Raw genomic sequence first — 10,304 nt, 5'->3', positions numbered from 1 at the left:
GGGGGGAGTTTCCCCACCTGAATATATTACTCAAAGTGGCCAAAATGCCAGAGTGGTGATCCAGTTTATAAGGAAAACCGGATCGAAAACCTTAAACAAATTGACCTTGTTTATAAGGGAAACCGGGCCGAAAACCCTACAAGGCACGACCTAGCTGGCAGACATAAGACCATCACCATGAGAGACACAAGTAGATGTGGGGTGTCGTCGAGAGATCACAGTACCAGGACTTTGCAAATAGCCGAACACATCGGCGAGCATACCGGCACCATGGCACAACCCAGGAGCATCCACAATCAACGAGTGTCATCCCATACACGAACCTTAACTGGGGCTCCGCCACAGAAAAACGGAACGATAGCAGTTTGAGAGGCATCTTGCACCATCCTTGAGCAAAGATGAGTCGAGACAACACCAAGAGCACCAAGCTCGCTGCAACACAATGGTAAGTATGAGAGGGTCTTGAGCAACCATTACCAACCCGAGCCACACGAGAACACCACCACCGTAGACGAAGAGCTCCAATCAACCGAGACTATCCATGACGCCTCAAGGCTATCAGTGCAGCCGAAAGGCAACGAGCGACCGAGTCCACACCCGGACGAAGAGTCACACACAGCCGAGTCTACATCACAACAGCGGCACCACCGGCGAAGCTGAAGGGCATCAAGGAGCCGAGTCTACACCTGGATCACTTCTCCTTCATCTCTAGAACCTCCAGATTTGGCAGGTCTCTCAGTCTCAAGGTTTTTAGCTTGGGGAACCACCCTCACCATCACCAAGGACGACAAAGAAGAGCAAGTTGTCAACTTTGCAAGATCCCTCTGGTATGCATAGCAACAACAACTTCAATGATACTTGATGGGTTCTCTTTCCCGCGATATTCTTGCACAGGTCGCCACGCTCCAGACGCCGGTCGAGGTGTGGCGCACCATCCATTCCATGTTCGCTGCTCAGAGTCAAGCTCAAGCGATCAACACCTGCATCGAGCTCACCAACCTTAAAAAAGGTAATATGACCATGGCTGGCTACCTTGGCAAGGTCAAAAGCCTCACCGATGAAGTAGCGTGCACCGATGCAGCGCTCTCTGATCCAGAGATCGTCTCCAAAATTCTCACCGGACTGGAGATGGAGTATAATCCAGTTGTTTCAGCGCTTGCTGCTCAGGTGGAGCCTATCACGGTTCAGGAGCTGTACAACCAGCTACTGAGCTTTGATGCCCGCCTCACCCTCCTCCATGGCGGTGACCTGCGGCAATCCTCCGCCAATTCTACTTCTCATGGCCGCGGCCGTGGGCGTGATCACCACGGCAAAACTGTGGCGGTGGGCGCGGACAAGGTGCTCCTCAGGGCGATGGTGCCCGCCCTAGTGGGGGCTACGACCACAACACCGGGGGCGGCTACAACAACAACACTGGCGGCGGCGGCTTCAACACCAACAATAGCCGCCACCCTTCTTCTTCCTGTGGTCGGCCTCGCTGCCAGCTCTGTAAGAAGTCTGGCGATGAAGTCATGGACTGCTGGCATCGCTATGATGAAGACTACGTCCCGGATGCTGGTCATGTTGCTGCTGCCATGCGAGAACAAGGAGGTGATGGCGTATGGTATGTTGACTCTGGTGCTACCAATCATGTCACCAACAAACTAGAGTAACTTGCTGTTCGTCAAGCGGTACCACGGCACCGACCAGATCCACACCGCAAGTGGTGGAGGTATGGATATTTGTCACATCGGTCAAGCTTCTATTAATTCCCCTACTCTTAAACACGATCTAGTTCTTAGAGATGTCCTTCATGTTCCACAAGCTGATAAGAACCTTGCATCCATGTCTCATTTAGCCACCAATAATAATGTCTTCTTTGAAACTCACCCTCGTTATTTTTTTATCAAGGATCAGGCAATGAGGGAACTCCTCCATCAAGGTAGATGCATTGGAGGACTTTACCCCCATTACATCTAGAGCACTTAGTTGCAAGCGTCGTCAAGTCTACTCCGTCGTCAAGCCCTCTTTGGCAAGCTGGCATCAACGATTTGGACATCCATCATCTGTCATAGTCAAACAAGTAGTTAATAAAGATAATCTTCCTTTGTCACATAGTCAAATTAGTGAGTCTGTGTGTGAAGCTTGTCAATGTGCCAAGAGTCATCAGCTTCCTTACCCTAAGTCAAATAGTGTGTCTCATGCTCCCTTAGAACTTATTTTCAGTGATGTATGGGACCATGCCCGAGATTCTTTTGGAAGAAAAAAATTATGTCAATTTCATTGATGATTACAACAAGTCTACTTGGATTTATTTGCTTAAATATAAATCTGAAGTTTTTTCTATCTTCCAAGAATTTCAGAAAGTTGTTGAGAGACACTTCGATAGGAGAATTCTATCAGTCCAAAGTGACTGGGGAGGGGAGTATGAGAAACTCAACTCTTTCTTCCGTAGCATTGGGATTGCCCATCATGTTTCTTGTCCTCATGCTTATCAACAAAATGGCTCTGCTAAGTGCAAACATCGTCAGATTGTTGAAGTCGGTCTCTCTCTTTTAGCTCATGCATCCATGCTCTCAAATATTGGGATGAAGCCTTTATCACAGCCACATATCTTATCAATCGTCTTCCTAGCAAAGTCATTGGCAATTCTACTCCATTAGAGCGATTATATCATCAAAAACCTGACTACAACTATCTCAAAAAATTTGGATCTGCTAGTTATCGCAACTTGCGTCTATACAATCACCATAAACTTGAGTTTAGATCCACTCAATGTGTCTTTCTTGGCTATAGTAATCTTCATAAAGGTTATGAGTGTCTCGAGATTGCAACTAGACGCATCTATATTTCTCGCGATGTCATTTTTGATGAGACTCTTTTTCCTTTTGCCAAACTTCATCCCAATGCGGGAGCTTTGCTTCATGCTAAAATAGCCCTCCTACCAGACTGTGTCACACTTCCTGATCACGGGGGTGAATTAACTGAACTTGATCATGTACAATAATCCAAAGGAAATTGTGATTCTATTGATATATGTGCTAATTCAGTCTGTCATTTTATGTGTGAGGAAACAAACAAGATGGGCACGGAATCCCATGCTGACCCAGCTGATAGCACACAATCCTAGGAAGATTCACGCACCTAGCCTGCCGCCTCTGACTGCGCTCTATCCCAGGAGGATTCCCCCGTGCGCGTGGCCACACGCGGTCTGGTGGCCGATAGCACCGACCGGGTGGAGCCCACCAGTCCAGCCACGTCGCCTCGCGCCACGTCTCTGTGCGTTGAGACGCCCGCCAGCCTAGGTGCTGGAGGGGGCGAGTCGCCTACCGCCACATTCGCGCGACCCAAACAGTGGCCGACTGCAGGTGCGTGCTTGGCCCTGCGAATGATCGGGCGCCTGGCCCTGCATTTGATCGGGAGCTACCTGGCCTGCTGCCCACATCGGATCGGGAGCCGGCTAGATCTTCTGTGGCAGATTCTGCTTCACCAGGATCGAATGTGCCTCCGTCCATAGCGGTTATTCCTGTGCCTCCTGCACCTTCTCTCCGGCATACACGATCTCGGTCAGGTATTGTTAAGGACAAACAGTACATTGATGGTACGATAAGGTATGAAAAAAATCAAACGTGCTTTTCTTACCACTACCGGTGAACCAATTCATTTGCATGATGCCCTTGCTAATAAGGATTGGAAGGAAGCTATGGACAATGAATATAATGCACTTATGAAAAATAAGACTTGGCACTTGGTACCACCAAAACATGGAGACAATATTATTGATTGTAAATGGGTGTACAAGATAAAAAGAAAGTCTATTGGAAGAATAGACAGGTATAAGGCTAGATTAGTTGCCAACGGATTTGAACAGAGATTTGGAATTGATTATGAAGATACCTTCAGTCCTGTTTTTAAGTCAGCTACTATTCGACTTGTCTTGTCTATTGCTATTTCCAAAGGTTGGAGTCTAAGATAGCTAGATGTTCATAACGCGTTTCTTCATGGTGTTCTTGAGGAAGAAGTGTTCATGCGGCAACCACCAGGTTATGAGAGTCACATCAGACCACAATATGTCTGTAAGTTGGATAAAGCCTTGCACGGTTTGAAACAGGCCCTAAGAGCTTGGTATTCTAGATTGAGCATGCAGTTACAACACCTTGGGTTGATACCATCCAAGGCAGGTACCTCATTGTTCCTTTTTAATAAAGGCAATGTCACTATTTTTGTGCTTGTTTATGTTGATGATATAATTGTTGCTAGTTCAAGTTCAGATGCCACTAGTTGCTTGCTTAAGGATCTAAAGTTAGAATTTGCTCTCAAGGACTTGGGTGATCTTCATTATTTCTTGGCATAGAGGTAAAGAAAATTAAAGATGGCATACTTCTCTCACAGGAAAAGTACACAATGATATTCTTAGGAGAGTTGGATTGGCAAATTGCAAGCCAGTCAGTACACCAATCTCTACCTCAGAAAAGCTTACAGTGAAAAGTGGAGAAGCTCTTGGACCAGAGGATGCAACAAATTATAGAAGTGTTGTAGGTGCTTTACAATATTTAACACTTACTCGCCCTGATATTTCTTATTTAGTGAACAAGGTATGTCAATATTTACATGCACCTAGAACTACTCATTAGACTGCAGTTAAGAGAATTCTAAGGTATCTCAAGTTCTCAGAAGTCTTGGACTTCAAATTACCAGTCCTCTTCTATGCTTGTTACTGCATACTCTGATGCAGACTGGGCAGGGTGTGTTGATGATAGAAGATCTACAGATGGCCTTGCTGTGTTTCTGGGAACAAATCTTGTGTCATGGAGTGCAAGAAAACAGACCACTGTCTCAAGGTCAAGTATAGAGGCTGAATACAAAGCCTTGGCAAATGCAATAGCTGAAGTAATGTGGATACAAACATTACTCTATGAGTTTGGAATTAAGGCACAGGCTGCAAGACTATGATGTGACAATATTGGTGCAACCTATCTCTCAGTCAATCCTGTTTTTCATGCACGGACAAAACACATTGAGGTTGATTTTCATTTTACCAGAGAAAAAGTATCTCGGAAGTTGCTTGACATTCAGTTTATTCCTACAGAAGATCAACTTGCGGATGAATTTATGAAACCCCTCTTACCATGAGAAGGTTGTATGAGTATAAGTACTGTTGAGATGTAGATATTGGATGTGTATTTCTTGTACAACAAGCCCTCCTCCTTCCATGTACAATTGAGGACGTGGCTCCCCTTTGTACTTATATATACGTGCATATTGCACCCGATCAATATATCGTGAGTTGCATAACCTTCCACATGGTATTAGCCTCCCTTCGATCCTCCTTGCCCTAGCCGCATCGTCGTCGCTTCCTAAGCCGTCGCCGCTACCCCTCCGCTACGCCCGCGCTGCCAAGCCTCTCGCCGCCACTGTAGCCCACCCCGCGCGTCGCCGGCTCCCATACCGCCACCGCAACCACCCACCCCTTACCTCGTGATATCCACCCCGCTGCCACCCAAACCCTAACCCACGCCGCTGCCCAGCCGCCCGCTGCCACCACCAAACCCTAACCCTACCCCGGCCGCACCAGCGCCATGTCTGGCTCCGACTTATCCCACCGATTCGCCGCCTCCACCCCTTCGGTCGTCCGCCTGACGAACCCCTTAGACTCCTCCGCTGGTTCCTCTGCCGCCACCCTCCCCGATCCTGCCTACATCTGTGATGTTCCCATCGAACGTCGCGTACCGATCATTCTCTCCCACAAAGAGGCGAATTTCTATGCCTGGAAAACATACTTCAATCTCCTCTTTCGTGAGTATAACCTGCAGGATCACATCGATGGCACCGCCAACCTCTTCGTCCTGAACCGCGACACCGACTGGCAGGCGATCGATGCCACCATTGTTAGGTGGCTCTTCCTCACCATGTCTAAGGACATCTTCCACACAGTCGTTCGCGACAAGGATGATGCGTGCACGGTGTGGAACAAGATCGTTGGTCTCTTCACCGACAACAAGCTCCAACGGATCATCTTCCTGCAGCAGGAGTTCTTCGGGTGTCACCAAAACGACTCCTCCGTCGATGACTATTGTGCCTCAAGACCCTCTCCGACGAGCTCAACGATATCGGCTTCAAGGTGGGCGATGAGATGCTCCTCTCCACCCTCACCGCCGGCCTCAACAAGGATCTCGGCAACGCCGCCTCCAACCTCACCCTCATGGCAAACCCTACCTACGAGCGGGCGGTGGCTTATCTCCGTCTCGAGGAACGCCGGTTGAAGCATCTCCACTCCCGTGCTGTTCACACCGCCTTCGCCGCTGGCTACTCGCGCGGCGGTCCTGCACCCATGGGCGCGCCTCCCGGTTTTCCGGCGCCCTTCCAGGCGCCTCGGCCGCCGGCCCCTCCCCACCGGTGGGTGCCTACAGCGCCCCGTTCCAACCGCGGCCTCCTGGTGCTCTGGCTCTTCCCCAACACCCGCCGCAGCAGCAACAACAGCAGCCGCACTAGCGGCACCGTGGCCGCGGAAAAGGCCAGCAGCCGCAACAACCTACGCGCGCCGGGCCACCTCAACAGCAACATCCGCCGCCGCCTTGGGGGGGCGGCCACAACCCCTGGACAGGGTTCGTGCACGCCTACACCATGCCCGTGCCACGCCCCCCCCCCCCCCTCCGAGTCTCCTCGGGCCTGGACCCTCCGGTCATCAAGCCTTGTTCGCCGGTCAGCAACCAGGCTCGGTTGCCCCGCAGCCCTACTACTCTCCCACTTCGGTTGGCTATGGCGGGCCAAACCCTAGCGCTGGAGTGACCGGCTACTCGGGCTACCCCGCACCGGTCTCCTACGACTCGGCTCTACTCGCTACACTTCATCAACAACCTCCGACCGAGGCCTATACCGGCGGTGGTGACTAGTTCATGGACACCGGTGCCTCATCACATATGGCCGCTTATTCGGGTAACCTCTCTTCCACGTCTCCAATTCACACTTCCTCTCGTATCATTGTCGGTAATGGTACTGGTCTTCCCATCACTCATATTGGTTCCACTAGTTTTCCTTCCACTTTTCGACCTCTTTATCTCAATAATGTTCTTGTGTCCCCTGAACTTATTCAGAATTTAGTCTGTGTCCGCAAACTTTCTCATGATAACTCTGTAACTATGGAATTTGATGAAGTTGGTTTTTCTGTTAAGGACGCCCTCACCCGGATGGTTCTTCACCGCTGTGACAACCCCGACATATGTACTCCATCCAGCCTCCATCATCCACACCTGCTGGACCAGTTGCTCTTTCTGCCGGCGTCGATCTTTGGCATGCCCGTCTTGGTCATCCTAGCTCCAATGCTCTTCGTTAAATAATTAGGGATTTTTCTTTTACATGTAATAAAACGGATGCACACTCTTGTCACGCATGCCGTCTGGGCAAACATGTTCGCCTTCCCTTTAGCACTTCATCCACAGTTGCATCATTACCTTTTGAGTTAATTCACAGTGATGTCTGGACCTCTCCTGTTGCTAGTAACACTAGGTTTTCATATTACCTCGTTATCTTAGATGACTATTCTCACTTTGTGGGGACCTTTCCATTGCGTAAGAAGTCCGAAGTTGCTACCACCCTTACCGCCTTCTACTCTTATGTGTCTACACAATTTGGTCGTCCCATCCGCGCATTGCAAATGGATAACAGGAAAGAGTTCGACTACACCACCATTCGCAACCTTCTCTCCACCCATGGCACCGTTTTCCGCCTCACATGCCCTTACACTTCACAGCAGAACAGCCGACTGAACGCATTCTTCGCACTCTAAATGATTGTGTCCGTACCCTCTTATTTCATGCCTACATGCCTTCGCACTTCTGGCCTGATGCTCTCGCTACTGCCACCCTCCTCGTTAACCTTCGTCCATGTCGTACCCCCTGGAACTTCACACCACACCACCTTCTCTTTAGGTCTCCACCCTCATATGACAGCCTTCGTATTTTCGGTTGTCTTTGTTACCCGAGTACCGCCGCCACTTCCCCTCATAAACTTGCCCCTTGTTCCCTCCCGTGTGTCTTTCTTGGTTACCCGGCTAACACTAAGGGCTATAGGTGCTATGATCCGGTTGCTCACAGTGTCATCACATCACGGCACGTTTATTTCGACGAGTTTTCTTTCCCGTTTCAATAGGAACAACAGGTGGCTTCTCATTTGGCGCCCGGCTCTTCCTCACCTGACATTTCCGCCCGGCTCTTTGCCACAGTGTGGTGCGCCCCTCGGCCATACGGTGCTACGGCTGCCGCCTGCTGCCTCCCCGGCTGCAACCCCTTCGCCAGCCCCGTCTGTGTCTCCACCGGCCTCACCGGCCCAGACGGCCACTCCGGCGTCTACACCGCCTCACCGGCTCTGCCGGACTCGCCGGCCTCGATGGCCCCATTGGCCTCACCAGCTCTGCTGGTCTCGCCGACCCCCGCGGTGGCCCCATCGGCCTCACCAGCTCCGCTGGTCTCGCCGACCCCTGCGGTGGCCTTGCCGGCCTTTGCGGCCACCCAGTCGGCCTTGCCGGCCTCGTTCCTGGATTCTTCACCAACTATGGCGGCATCTTCGCCGTCTGCTGCTCCTCCTAGAGCACCCGCCGACCCCGTCACTTGGTCCCGTATGGGAGTATTCCGGCCGAGTACCTGGTACTCCAAGGAGGAGTACACGTGTGTGGCTTCGACGTTCGTGCCATCACCATTGCCTCTGTCGGCCTCCGCCCGTGCTGCGCTTTGTGACCCCTTGTGGTTTGCAGCCATGCATGAGGAATTCGATGGCTTGCAGCGCAATCACACTTGGCAGCTTGTACCACGACCCCCTCATGCCAACATTATTACCAGGAAGTGGGTCTTCAAGCACAAGTTTCATCCCGACGGCACCCTCGACCGCCACAAAGCGCATTGGGTTGTTCGCGGTTTTCGTCAGCGCGCCGGTGTCGACTTCACCGACACTTTTGCCCTGGTGGTTAAGCCCGAGACGATTCAGACTGTCCTTCAGCTAGCGGTGTCCCGCTCTTGGCCTGTGCATCAGATGGATGTTTCTAATGCTTTCCTTCATGGTCATCTTTAGGAAAAGGTGTTCTGTCAGCATCCCACGGGATTCGTTGATGAGTCCTCTCCGGATCATGTGTGCTTGCTCTCTCGGTCCTTGTATGGGCTTAAGCGGGCTCCTCGCGCCTGGTACCAGTGCATCACATTGTTTCTTCATCTGTTGGAAATATGCCCTAGAGGCAATAATAAAATGGTTATTATTATATTTCCTTGTTCATGATAATTGTCTATTGTTCATGTTATAATTGTATTAACTAGAAACCGTAATACATGTGTGAATACATAGACCACAACATGTCCCTAGTGAGCCTCTAGTTGACTAGCTCGTTGATCAATAGATGGTTATGGTTTCCTGCCCATGGACATTGGATGTCATTGATAACGGGATCACATCATTAGGAGAATGATGTGATGGACAAGACCCAATCCTAAGCATAGCACAAGATCGTGTAGTTCGTTTGCTAAGAGCTTTTCTAATGTTAAGTATCATTTCCTTATACCATGAGATTGTGCAACTCCAGAATACTGTAGGAATGCTTTGGGTGTACCAAACGTCACAACGTAACTGGATGGCTATAAAGATGCACTACAGGTATCTCCGAAAGTGTCTGTTGGGTTGGCACGAATCGAGACTGGGATTTTGTCACTACGTATGATGGAGAGGTATCTCTGGGCCCACCCGGTAATGCATCATCATAATGATCTCAGTGTGACTATGGAGTTAGTCACGGGATCATGCGTTACGGAACAAGTAAAGAGACTTGCTGGTAACGAGATTGAACAAGGTATAGGGATACCGATGATCGAATCTCGGGCAAGTAACATACCAATAGACAAAGGGAATTGAATACGGGATTGATTGAATCCCCGACATGTGGTTCATCAGATGAGATCATTGTGGAACATGTGGGAGCCAATATGGGTATCCAGATCCCGCTATTGGTTATTGGCCGGAGAGGTGTCTTGTCATGTCTGCATGGTTCCCGAACCCGTAGGGTCTACACACTTAAGGTTCGTTGATGCTAGAGTTGTTATGGGAAATAGTATGTGGTTACTGAAGGTTGTTCAGAGTCCCGTATGAGATCCCGGACGTGACGAGGAACTCCAGAATGGTTCGGATGTGAAGATCGATATATTGGACGAAGGGTATTGGAATTCGGAATTGTTTCGGGTGTATCGGGTGACGACCAACGTGTCCGAAAGGGGTTTCGGAGGCCCCGACAAGCGTTGGGGGGCCTTATGGGCCAAGGGGAGGGGGCACATCATCCCACTAAGGGGCTG

Source organism: Triticum dicoccoides, chromosome 1B (assembly GCF_002162155.2).
Source record: "Triticum dicoccoides isolate Atlit2015 ecotype Zavitan chromosome 1B, WEW_v2.0, whole genome shotgun sequence".
Lineage (NCBI taxonomy): Eukaryota > Viridiplantae > Streptophyta > Magnoliopsida > Poales > Poaceae > Triticum > Triticum dicoccoides.
This window is presented reverse-complemented; position numbering follows the sequence as displayed.